This window comes from Rhinolophus ferrumequinum, chromosome 18 (assembly GCF_004115265.2).
Source record: "Rhinolophus ferrumequinum isolate MPI-CBG mRhiFer1 chromosome 18, mRhiFer1_v1.p, whole genome shotgun sequence".
Classification (NCBI taxonomy): Eukaryota; Metazoa; Chordata; class Mammalia; order Chiroptera; family Rhinolophidae; genus Rhinolophus; species Rhinolophus ferrumequinum.
In genome coordinates, this window is record NC_046301.1 from 48,921,056 (window position 1) to 48,934,741 (window position 13,686).

Consider the following 13,686-nt stretch of genomic DNA (forward strand, 5'->3'; position numbering starts at 1 on the left):
CTATGGTGAGAGTTCACATGCACAGACACCGAGGGGTCTTTCATGGATTGAATCTCTTGCCAGCGCCAACGCTTTTTTGTTTTTAATCACCTTGTACAGATGTGGGGCACATGGGGAAAAAGGAGCGGTAAGGCTTTAAAGTTGTCAGCTGTCAGATATATATATATCTGAAAAATATATACAGGCATACGTTGGAGATACTGTGGGTTTAGTTCTAGACCACTACAATAAAGTGAGTTGGAATCTTTTTACTGGTTGAGGGTCTTGCCCTCATTTTGTAAAAACCACAACATAAGTAAAGCACAATAAAGCAAAGTTTGCCAGCATGTTGGTCTCTGACCCTGATTTTTGGCAGAGAGCTCCTGAAACCCTTGTAAATTCTGAAGTGATAAGAGCACTAGGAGCATCTTTTGTTCTAACGAGGCAACTCTGGTCGAGCTCCTGGATGGGGGTTTCACCAGAAACACTAAGCAATGCTTTGGAGCTTGGCATTTTCAGCCCCACCCACCCCGTCCTCCAGAGAGGGGAGAGGGGTCAAAAATGGAGTTAAAAATTGATTATGCATTTGTGAGGAAGACTGCATAATCCCAATAGTAAGGGGTTCAGAGAACTTCCATGTTGGTGAGACTATCCACATATCAGGAAGGCAACACACCCCAAGTTCATTGGGACTTTTCCAGACCTCACCCTAAGTATCTCTTCATTTATCAGTTCATCTGTATTCTTTATCATATCCTTTAATAAACTGGTAAACATAAGTGTTTCTCTGAGTTCTGTGAGTTGCTCTAGTAAATTGATCGAACTCAAAGAGGGGGTTATAGGAATCTCTGATTTGTAGCCAAGTCAGAAATAAGCTGTGAGTAACCTGGAGACCTACTACTTGCTATTGGCATCTGAAATGTGTGTGTGTGTGTGTGTGAGAGAGGGCAGTCTTGTGGGAGCTGAGACCTTAATCTGTAGGATATGACATTATCTCCAGATACATAGTGTTATGATTGAGTTAAGTTATAGGACACCAGCTGGTGTCACAGAGAATTGCTTCTTGTGGGGAAAAACCCTCACACAGTTGGTGACTAGAAGTGTCAGAACTGAAGTGTTCTAGGTGAAAGTGAAGGAGACACATAGGAGACAAGAACTGAGTTTTATACACTCAGGAAGAAAACTGTGTTTTTCCAACATACTAGCAGTCAAACATTAACACAGAGTCAGAGACCTCTGGTTACTCATCTGCATTGTAAGGAGCTTAGAAGGTGACATTCCCATCCTCACCAGAACAAAAAGCAAACTTAAAATCAACAACTCTTCTTAGTGTTATCAAAGAATTGAGGTCGTAGGGCAAACTGGTGTCTCCAAAATTGGAAAGAGAGACAGGAAAATAGCCAACTTCAAATATGCCCCCAATATTCTGTTCTTGTTAACAAGGCCTGTCCTCAAAGATTCTGTTGCACCGGCGCCTAGCAGACTGGGATTTTACCAGCGCCAAACGGACATGGGGGAGGAAAATTGGGAACTTAAGTCCCCTCTAGCCTTTCTGCGTGACCTAAGTTGAGGCTGGGACAGACACTTAAAAACACTTGTGAGGGTGGCTGGTTAGTTCAGTTGGGTAGAGCATGGTGCTGGTAGCACCAAGGTTGCCGGTTTGATCCCGGTATGGGCCACTGTGAGCTGCGCCCTCCTTAAAAACAAAAACAAAAAGACAAAAAAACACAACACTTGTGAGGTTCACAGGCTAGTTATCCTGCTGACAGTGTGTCGTGCAGGGAGTCATGCGGGATCTCTGGTCCCGCTCCCCACATAAGAACGCAGGATATTGTGAGGCCAAAAACGAACACCCATGGAGCCAAAGATAGGGCAGTCATACCACTATGATCTTGTTGGCGGCATCCACCTCTCTGCAATCCGCTCCTGCTAGCTCAGCCACCATCTTCTTGCTAGCCCCCATTTTTTCTGCTGGTGTAGCCACAGCAGTTATATTAGTGGCCAATGGCTCACTGGTTACAGCTGACGGCCAACTGGCCACAGCTGATGGCCATCCAATCACAGTCGATGTCCATTTAGTACCTGAGCCAGCACCTTTCCACGTGAGGGCGAGAGCCTGGAAACTGCTCTCTGGGGCTCTGTCTCCACACAGTGAATATGTGGTGTGTTTTCCAAACTACTTCTCCACCTCTCTGATACCACCTGGGTGGCCCGTGATTCAATTCAATTCTACCACTAACCAGAGTTTAACACCAGACTCCGCAGTTTAAGGCTCAGTCCCTTCAGGGCATGATATAATGAAAAGGGGTCAATTTTCCAAGAGGACATAGCAATCCTTCATATGTATGTGCATAATAACACAGGAGGAAAATACACAAGGAAAAAACAGAGATATGTGGGCAGTGAGTCTTAAGTTAGACTTTTCTATCTTACAGATTTATTTAAAATAAACTGAGAAATTTGTGTGACCATGTAGGACTATTTATTTACTAGTCTTTCTTTAGGTTTAACTTTTGTATGTAGGAATCTACTCTAAGATTTAATTCCTCTAAGCACTAATGGTTATAAAAGTGCAACCCACAGAAAGTGAAAATTTTCAAAATTTTCAAATCTCTTGCTAACTAAAAGGACAAATTGTATCCTAGTTTGTCCTTCCCCTCTATCTCACATGGGGGTATTTTAGGACTAAGTAGCATATTATGATGCAATAGGCATTTGGGTTTGCCTTCTTAAATGTAGTAGGATTTTCAAAGATGTACATAAACTTTGATTAGTTTTCCCCACATCAAATAAAACAGAAATTCAATTACTTTAGCCTTTTAAATTTCAGTGTTCTTCAGGGACACTCACATACAAAACACTGATGTAAAAATGAAACATGGACCTGAAAATTTAAACACGTTCATCTCACATCTTGAGGCTCTCTTGCCTAAAAGGAACAAAAAGTCTAATTCCACAATTTTCTTGCCTTACTGATATCACATCTCAATCAACTTACATTTTTAAGCCAAGAAACTAAAAATGTTATTTCTCACACAGGGAATAAAATTATATGGTGCTCAGGGAGACCAGAGCCAAAGGGCTACACTATTCAGTCGATAAAGGATCCAAAGGAAATCACCACAAGTATTGGAATCAGCTCAGAAGAACAGCCTGCTTTCCCAGAAGGAGAGCCACTTTCAGAGGGTTCTACATTCCAGACTTTCCCCGGATGAGACAGAACCCCTGGAGTGGGTCAGTCCCTGGGGAAGGAGGGAGGGACCCCTGAGCAGCCCCAGGAACGAACTCTGGGAGCTCCCACACTTTCCTCTTCTGGGAGAATAATGGAAACGCTCCTCCCTCAGGCTTCATCTCACAGTGGGGAAACTCTCAGCTGGATTCAGTATAAGGTTCTGACCCAAATGAACTCCTAATTCACAAACCTAACCCAGGACACAGCACTCCTCTCCCCGACTTTCTCCACGTGCACAAATCACACTCTGAGCGCACCTGCACTATGGATGCAAAACTCCTACCTATGTCTAGAAACAGGCCCGTGGAACCACAAGTAAACCCTAAGAAAGGGCGTCACTCCCCACCGGGTACTCCTGTGGGAGTACCCCCAGCTCTCCAGGGCTGCAGCTTCTCTCAGTGTAAAGGCCCCTCCACGTGGGTGTGAGCAGGTAGGACCCCTGCAGGGGAGGCTCCCCAGGAAGAACCCCTGGGCTTTCAAGTACTTTCCTTTACAGGTTCAAGGCGCCTTAGCTGAGACACCCTGCCTTCACGTCTCCAACCCCCACTGGAGTTGCTTTGGAACATTTTGATATTTTAAATGCCAAAAATCCAGTGTTTGAACAATCCAACCAAATCACACAAACCCAGTATTTACATGAAAACGAAGGAAGAAAAAGGGCCTTTCATTAGTGCAATTAGAAAACCCCTAATACTATATTCTTTTCAGAAAAAAGATGTCAGTTAATTATATTTTCAGGAAAAGTAATTGGTTTATAAATATTTAATCATACTTGAACACTTCTGCTGTGCAAGTCTAAACTTGGAATTTTATTTGAAAACACCCAAAATAAAAAACAGACCTCAGAAACTTACTACACATGCTCAGAAAGAGTGAAAGATTTCTACCTCCACAAATGGAATGGATTTGAGACCCTGCTTCCCAAACATTTGGAAAGAAAACTCAGGAGAAAACGGGTGCCACTGGGGAGAAAGGAGGGCTAGGGACCACACACTTAGGTCCTCCCACGTATGATCCCCGCAGATCGAGTCACGACTGTCCCCTGATGACCCTCCCCGTGGTCACTGCACCATCTGGGGAGACGCGAGGCTGCGGGCGCAGAGCTACCCAGAGACACTCCCCGGCCGGGGAGAAATCGCCGCGTACAGTGACGGGACAGGACGCCCCGGGGTCCCCGCTGCAGGCCCAGCCCCCAAGCTGCGTTGTTGGAGTTGACTGATGACCCACCAGCGCCCCTGCGGGCCTTGGCGCCTCACAGTCCGAATTTGACTGTGGGTCGGTCCACTGCCGTTGGGTCCTGGGACACCCGCTCTTCCACACTCACCATTTTCCGGTTTCTGGGGTTCCTAGGCCTCGTTCCTATAGCTCCGGCGGCCAGTGCAGGTCACAGCGGGACTGAGGCTGCATCAGAGACACCTGGATCGTTAACCGCAGGTGAGTCGTGGGATCCAGAGCGCAATCAGTAGCATCGCTGCGTTTTTCTGAGCGTCGCCCCACCCATCTGCCTTGCTGACCCGTCCCCTGCCCCCCCACCCCCGTTTTTCAGAGTGACAGCCCAGGGGAGGTCAGATGGCTGAACAGAACCAGCTTCGGTCCCTGTGTGAGGGCCCTGTAACCTTCAGAGAGGTTCTTTTTTCTTTTTCTTCTTATTTTTTCTTAGTATTTTCATCTTTTATTAATCAATCCATCCTCCTTTTTTTTTTTTTTTTTAAGAGTTTTTACTGGGGAAGGGGAACAGGACTTTATTGGGGAACAGTGTGTACTTCCAGGACTTTTTTCTCAGTCAAGTTGTTGTCCTTTCAGTCTTAGTTGTGGAGGGCGCAGCTCAGCTCCAGGTCCAGTTGCTGTTGCTAGTTGCAGGGGGCACAGCCCACCATCCCTTGTGGGAGTCGAAACCGGCAACCTTGTGGTTGAGAGGATGGCTACAACCAACTGAGCCATCCAGGAGGCAGGACTCCAGGAGTTGATCCGGCAACCTTGTGGTTGAGAGCCCACTGGCCCATGTGGGAATAGAACTGGCAGCCTTTGGAGTTAGGAGCACGAAGCTCCAACCGCCTGAGCCACCGGGCCGTCCTCCCATTTGTTTTTTTAATTTTTACTTTTCAATTACATTTGACATTCAATATTATTTTATATTAGTTTCAGGTGTACCGCATAGTAGTGATTAGATATTTATATAATTTCCAATGTGAGTCCCCTACCCCCTAAGTCTAGTATCTACCTGACACCATACTTAGTTATTACAATAATCCTCATCTGTACTTTACTTCCCCCTGACTATTTTGTAACTACCAATTTGTTTTTCTTAATCCCTTTACCGTTTTCCCCCAGTGTCCCAACCCCCCTCCCACCTGGTAACCATCAACATATTCTCCATATCTAGGAGTCTGTTTCTATTTTGTTTATTTTGTTCTTTAGATTCCACAATAAGTGAAATCACACTGCATCTGTCTTTCACTGTCTGATATACTCCATTCAGCACAATACCCTCCAGGTCCATCTATGTCGCCTTAGATGGCAAGAACTCACTCCCTTACCTGGCCTATTGATAATCCAGTGTATACATGTACCACCTCCTCTTTATCCATTCTTCTATCAACGGTCACCCAGGCTACCTCCACATCTTGGCCATTGTAAACAACGCTGCAATGAACATATGGATATACACATCCCCCTGAAATAGTGTTTTGGGTTTCTTCCAATAAATATCAGGAAGTGGGATTACAGTGTTCTTGTTTGTCTCTTGTTATAGCCTTTGATTTTTAAAATTTTTTTATTTTTTATTGGGGAAGGGGAACAGGACTTTATTGGGGAACAGTGTGTACTTCTGGGAGTTTTCCAAGTCATGTTGTTGTCTTTTCAATCTTATTTGTGGAGGGTGCAGCTCAGGTCCAACTCCAGTTGCTGTTTCTTCAATCTTAGTTGCAGGGGGTGCAGCCCACCATCCCATGCGGGAATTGAACTGGCACTTTGTTGTTAAGAGCTCAGCTCAGTGGCAGCTCATCTTCAATCTAGTTGTGGAGGGCACAACTCACTGGCCCATGTGGGAATCGAACTGGCAACCCTTTTGTTAAGAGCTTGCGCTCTAAGCAACTGAGCCATCCGGCCACCCCCTTGAGCATTTTTATAACCATTGGTTTGAACTCTGTTTCTGGTAGGTTACTTGCCTCCATTTTGTTTAGTTCTTTTTCTGGAGTTCTCTCCTGTCCCTTCATTTGGGATGTATTTCTTTGTTTCCTCATTTTGGCTGCTTCTCTGTGTTTGTTTCTATGTATTAGGTAAATCTGCTACATCTCCCAGTCTTGGTAGGGTGGTCTTATGTAGTAGGTGTCCTGTGGGGCCCAGTGGGGCAGTCTCCTTGTTCACCTGAGCTGGGTGCTCCAGGAGTGTCCCTTGTGTGCATTGTGTTTGCCCTACTATTATAGCTGAGACTTGATTGCCGTTGGCATGTTACTGGGTAAGGTTGACCCTCAGGCTGACTGGCTGTGAGGACTGGCCGTGACCACAGTGTACGAGTTGCTATGAGGGCCTGCCCCCATGGAGCTGAATTTGCCCTAGTGTGCTCTGGTGCATGCCGAGACCACCCTTTGTGTGTGCAGCTTGTGGGGCTAATTGGGAGGTACTCTAGTGTAGTCTGAAGCTGTGTGTTGGTTCTGGACCCTCTTTGGAGGGGCTCTGGTGCAGGCTAAGGTCGGCCACTGCCTGTGACCAGCCTGGGGCTTCATGTTACAAGCTTCAAAGTGATCTGTGGTTTGTAGCTGTTTGTGGTGGGCCTGGAGGCACGTGGGAGAGGTCATGTTGCGAACCAAGTCTGGTTGCCACCAGTACTGGGCCTGGGGCCATTCATCCAAAGGTACAGTGCTGCTGCCTGCTGGTTGTTGGTAAAGCTCTGCCACTGAACAAGCCTCGGGCAGTATGTTAGTTGGGTGAGGAGGGGTCTCAGGTTGTCACCAAGGTTCAGCAAGTGGTGTTCACCAGGTTAATGTAGATTTGGATTTGGCCACATGGAAAGAGAGCTTAACATATGCATAATGGTGGCTGTCCCTCCAGCCCTCACCCTAAGCCATGCAACTCAGTTTCTCCTTGTATGTCTCTGGTGCCACCAAGCCGCTGTTGGAGCCCAGACTGAGTGCCGGTGAGACAGTAGTCTATGCGTGGGCCCTTTAAGAGGATGCCTGGGTTTTCAGCATCCTTCATCTCACCAGGACCAATGGAATTCCTGCTGATTTTCACAGCTAGATGTGAGGGGACTTTCCTTCCCATCAGTCATAGGGAGAGAAAGCTAGGGAGCTTGATGTGGAGCTGGGACCCCTCGATCCTCAAGGGGGACCTCTGCAAATGAAATACCCCTCCCAGTTTTCAACTGCCACATATGGGTGTGGGGCTGACCCACTTCACATCTCCGCCCCTCCTACCAGTCTCTATGTGGCTTCTTCTTCAGATCCTTAGTTATAGGACTTCTGTTCAGCTAGTCTTCAGATGGTTCTCCAGGTTGATTGTTCCGTAATTTAGTTGTAATTTTGATGTGGTCATGGGAGGAGGGGAACAACAGCATTTACTGACTCTGCCATCTTGACTGGAACCCCAGGAATGTTGGCTTTTCAATAAAACGTATTCCTGGCCCTAGAGGGACAGTGGTGTTTTCCTGCAGCTCATTCTGAATTCAGGACATATGTGTGTGCAGGGAATTCCAGAGTCAGTTTCCAGAGAGAGTGATGTCCTTGTCCCGAGCAAGAGGTGTGCCGAGGCCAGGCCAGACTGGGACCAGGGTTCTGAGGTCCTCCCCAGGTCAGGGGTTGGCACAGGGTCTGAATCAACTCATGGAACTGTAACTGTTGTTAAAAACACACTGAAAAATGAACTCACCATATGTACGAGAAATAAAGAGTCTGGCTCCATTTTGATCTTTGACTGTTAACAGCATTGAGGCTTCCATCCATCCCTGTTCAACCTCCATACATTTGATACTTTAGCTAAAGAATCCCATGGCTGCCCAAGACCTTGGCTCTGCTGGGAAGTTGGAACCCTGAATTCCTCATCTGGGCTCAGGGACTTTTCTTTGACCAACCATAAGTTGTGAGATGTGGTCAATATAAGTTGTACATTTTACAGTACAAGAACATTTATTTTAGATAGTTTTTGAGCGTATGCCTAGAGATTTTGAAATGTAAAATGCTGTGGTATCCCTAAGGCAACTGAATTCCTATTATCACCAATATAAGAAAAAACAATAAAGGTTTGGGAAACGTGGGATGTACCTGAAAACTCTTAATTACTTAACCCATAATTCAAAACCCCAATTGCATTTATTTATTTGAAAGCTTTATTGATATAGAATACACATACCATAAAATGCATCCCTTCAGTGGGTACAATTCAGTGGCTTTTTATTATATTCACAGATATGTATAATTAGCACTATGATTTTTGAATATTTTCATCACTTCAAAGTGAATCCTCGGTAGGCTTTAGCTATCACTTTTCTATCTTCCCATCTTCTTCATCCAAGCCACAGTCCTAGGCAACTTCTAACTTAATATGGCTATGGATTTCCTTTTTCTGAATTTATATATGTATATTGGAATCATATACTATATTGTCTGTAATTGACTTCAGTCGCTTAGCATAATTTTGGTTTATTCCTACCTTTTGGCAGTTGTGAATTATATTGCAATAAATTGTCATGTGCAAGTTTTTGTTTGGAGGTATATTTTCATTTCTTTTGGGCATATACCAAGGAATGAAATGATGGGTCTTATGGTAATTCTAGGTTTATTTTTTGAGGAATTGGCAGGCTGGTTTCCAAAGCAGCTGCACCATTTTATTTTCCCACTACCAGTGGATGAGTGTTCCAACTTCTCCATATTCTTGACAAAACTTATATCACTTTTTGATTCTAGCCATCCTTGTGGTTGTGATGTGGTATTTTATTGGGGTTTGATCTGAATTTCATTGAGGACTAATTATATCCAGAATATTTTCATGTACTCTTGTGCCTTCATATATCTTCCCTGGAAAAATGTCTATTTGTATACTTTAACATTTTATAATTTGGTTATTTGAGTTTTTATTGAGTTATAAGGGTTTGTTACATATTTTTGATATAAATCTCTATCAGATACATGATTTGCAAAGTTTTCTTCCATTTTGAGTTGTGTTTTTACTCTCTTGCTTTACAATTTTTACTTTTAATTGTGGTAATATACACTATAACATTTACATTCTAAGTGTACAGTGCAGTAGTGAGCAGTATATTGACATTGGGAAACCAATCTCAGAACTCTATTAATCTTAAAATTAAAATTTTTTTCAATTACAGTCGACATACAATATTACATTAGTTTCAGTGTACAACATACTTATTAGACATTTATATAATTTGTAAAGTGATCACTCTGATAAGTCTAATACCCATCTGACACTATACATAGTTATTACAATATTATTGACTACTCTCCCTATGCTGTATTTTACATCCCCATGATTATTTTTATAACTGGCAATTTGTACTTCTTAATTCCTTCACCTTTTTCATCCATCCCCATAATTCCTCCCACCTGGCAACTATCAATTTGTTCTCTGTATCTATGAGTTTGTTTGTTCATTTAGTTCTTTTAAATTCCACATATAAGTGAAATCATATGGTATTTGTCTTTCTGACTTATTTCACTTAGTTAACAGCTTCTTGGTCTATTCATGTTGTTGCAAATGGCAAGATTTCATTCTTTTTCTATGGCTGAGTAATGTTCCATTGTGTGTGTATATATATATATATATATATATATATATATATATATATATATATATATATATATCTCACATCTTCTTTATCCTATTGATGGACACTTCAGTTGTTTCCATGTCTTGGCTATTGTAAATCTTCTGAAACTATTTCAAAAAACTGAAGAGGAAGGAAGGCTTCCAAACTCATTTTCCAAGGCCAGCATTACACTGATATGAAACCCAGACAAAGACACTACAAAAAAAGAAGGTTATAGGCCAATATCCCTGATGAACATACATGCAAAAATCCTCAACAGAATATTAGTAAAATGAATTCAGCAATACATTAAAAAAATCATACACTATGATCAAATGTGATTTATTCCTGGAATGCAAGGCTGGTTCAATATCTGCAAATCAATTGATACGGTATACCACAAAAACAAAATGAAGGGTAAAAATCATATAATCATATTGATAGATGCAGAAAAACCATTTGACAAAATCCAACATCCATTTATGATAAAAACTCTCAGCCAAGTAAGGATAGAGGAAATATTACTACATGATAAAGGTCATATATGACAAACCCACAGCTAGCATAATACTCAATGGTGAAAAGCTGAAAGCTTTTTCTTTAAGATCAGGAAAAACACAAAAATATCCACTTTCACCACTTTTCTTCAACATAGCATTAGAAATCCTAGCTGGAGTAATCAGACAAGAAAAAGAAATAAAAGTCATCTGAATTGGAAAAAACTGTCATTTGCAGATGACATGATACTATAGAGAGAACCCCAAAGAATCCACCAAAAACTATTAAAACTGGTAAATAAATTCAGTAATGTTTTTATCTTTCGAAACTGAAAATCTTTACATATTAACATCTCCCTATTCCCCCTTCCCCTAGGAACTGGCAATAATCATTCTTTCTGCCTCTATGAATTTCACTATTCAACGTACCTCATACAAATGGATTCATACAGTAGTTGTCCTTTTGTGACTAGCTTATTTCACTTAGTATAATGTACTCATGGTTTACCCATGTTGCATCATGTGTCTGAATTTCCTTTCTTTCTAAATGTGAGTATTGCATAACTAAATTTTGTTATCCATTCACTGATGGACACATAAGTTGCTTCCATGTTTTGACTTTGATGAACAAGTCTCCTGTTAACACAGGCGTAGAAATATGTTTGCTTTGCTAAATTCAATTCTTTTGGGTGGATAGCCATAAGTAGTATTGCTGGACCACATGGTAACTCTGTATTGAATTTTTGAGAAACTGCCATGAGTTTATATGAATAATTTCTAGAGAATCTTGCATTTTGATTCCTTGAGACCTAATGAGTCCTTGCATTTTGGCTTTAGCCAAAATACAGGGTCAGGTATGATAGGAGTAACTTGTCTATATGAGTTCCGATGATGTCCCAGTGGAGGTGGTCTATTTGCCATCAGCAGTAGAGATTCCTTCCTTCACCAGGGAAGTATGTGCATTGATTATACGAGTCATTTCAGTAGTGTGTTTTTTTCACATCAAGTGCAATGGTCAACCACTAAGTTAGCTGTAGCAGAGGAAGGAAGTCCTTGGAACTTTGCCTAGATATTTAGGTTAAGGTCTTTAAATGGTTTCGTATTACATGGGACCATGGGGCCAAGGGTAATACAATCAGGTGTAAAGTGTCAGTATGTGTCTCAGAAATTCAAGTCAATATCACTGATAAATGAAATGAGGCTCTTCAGATTGAGATTAATATGTGCAAAGGAAGGAGTGAGCTTAATTTACACTTGGGTATTGTGAGACAAAATATTCCCAGAGTTCTTTAAACCAAATAGGGTGAACTTGGATAAGGAGGTGTTGCTACTGGTGGGACCACACAGCTAGATCATTGTCACTGGCCAAAGGAGCTGTCCCAACGTGCAGATGAGTTTTGATTCTTGGCCAGGGAATTCTCTAATGCTAGCATGATTGACCAGTATTTGACTAGTAATTGATCTGATGCTTGAGTTCAATCATTGATCAGGAATGGCCTGTTTGATCTAGGGACAAAATGCAGAATCTCTGCAGTGGACTCCACCAGGTGTGGTGGCAGCATCCAGACTATAAAGTGTATGCTGAACTCCCAGGTCACTCATGTCTTCCCAAATAACTCCCAACGTGGCCAGTATGTCTAGAAAAGAGGTGACCTCCTCCAGAATGGATTGCATTAATGTGAAGAAAACCCATTTCCTCCTGTAAATTGGATATGCCAGAGGCGCCAATTTTTGCTCTGTCCTGAAAGTACCAATACCTTTTCAATGAGAAGCCTTTATTTAGTAAGCTGGATTGCTTGCTTGGACCTGTGGTTCTGTGGTCCACAGAAAGTGGACCTGTGGTCCACCTGTGGTCTTTCTTCCTTGCTAGGCTTGTGTTCTCTCACAATTTACCTAAATTTAGAGACTTCAGTTGAGTCATAAAGGTGACATTAAAAATATTATGCAGTATACGTACTAAGAAGTGAAATTATATATTTTCACTGAGGTACATTTTGATAAATGATGTAATGCACTGTAGGAAATACATCAGTGTTTAGATAGTAAGTACTAAAGGCATAGCTGTTTTGGAGGACTGGGAACTGGCCTGCAATCATTGCAAGGCCAAGTCTTATCCTTGAAGAGAAAGATGTCACACACCTCCTTTTCAAAGGTACTCAGTGACCATGATGGACCAAGACTAAAGGAAATACATTTTGTAACCATGTCTCACAAAATGGTAATTCTAAATCATAAAAAATATTGCCCTCTTTTTACTAATATGACTGACTGGGGCTTCTTATAAATTTAGTTGTACTACATTGTTTTTCTTTTCTATAAAACAAGGTTTATGATTACCAATAACATAATAAATTTATCTCCGTATGACATTCAATATACAAAAATGTCATGGTGCCTTAAATAGCGATCAAAATATCTAACACAGGCCAAATCTTAAAAATCCTGAGCAATCTTCTATGTTACACCCCAACAGTCATTGTTTATTTTGTGGTCACTCTTATTATTAGAATTCATCATACCCCTCCTTTCGACTACATGCAGGATCCTGTGGGTCACTGGCAAGAGGGCATTGAAAAAATTAACCATGATTTAAGGTTTTGTTATTTAGGCTGAATGACAATTAGTGTCATTATAGTGAAAAACATTGTAACTATAAAAGAATAAAACATAAAATATGCCTGAGGAAAAATTACCTTAACTTGAATGAACATGATACAATTAGCCAAAAGTGTAATGATTAAATGAAGAGAACACGAAGTTTATTTGAAAAAATCCACAATTATCATGCGGGCATTTTAACATATCCTCTCAGGAAATGAGAAACGCAGTATTTGGTAGCATACAATAGCTGAGAAAACAGTTAACAAAATATTTTTATGAAACACCTACAGAAGTGTTTGATACATACGAGTACATTTCATTGCATATAATCAAACATAAGTGAAAACATACTGAGGGATTACATTCAGCTGCAAGTAACAGGAAACACCCACAGGCTTCCCATCAGGCGGCAGGGGCCTGTTCTCACATCGAAGCACCGGGTCATGGCAGCCACTGCACATGCAGCAGAGAAACAAACACCTGTGTCCCTCTCTATTTTGTTGCCCTATCACAGGTCCCTCTTCTTAATTCAAACTCTATTCACCAAATACCAAAGGAAGGATGAAAAGCAAAGGGCCAAATATAAAAACTATATTATTTCCTAAACTTGCCATATA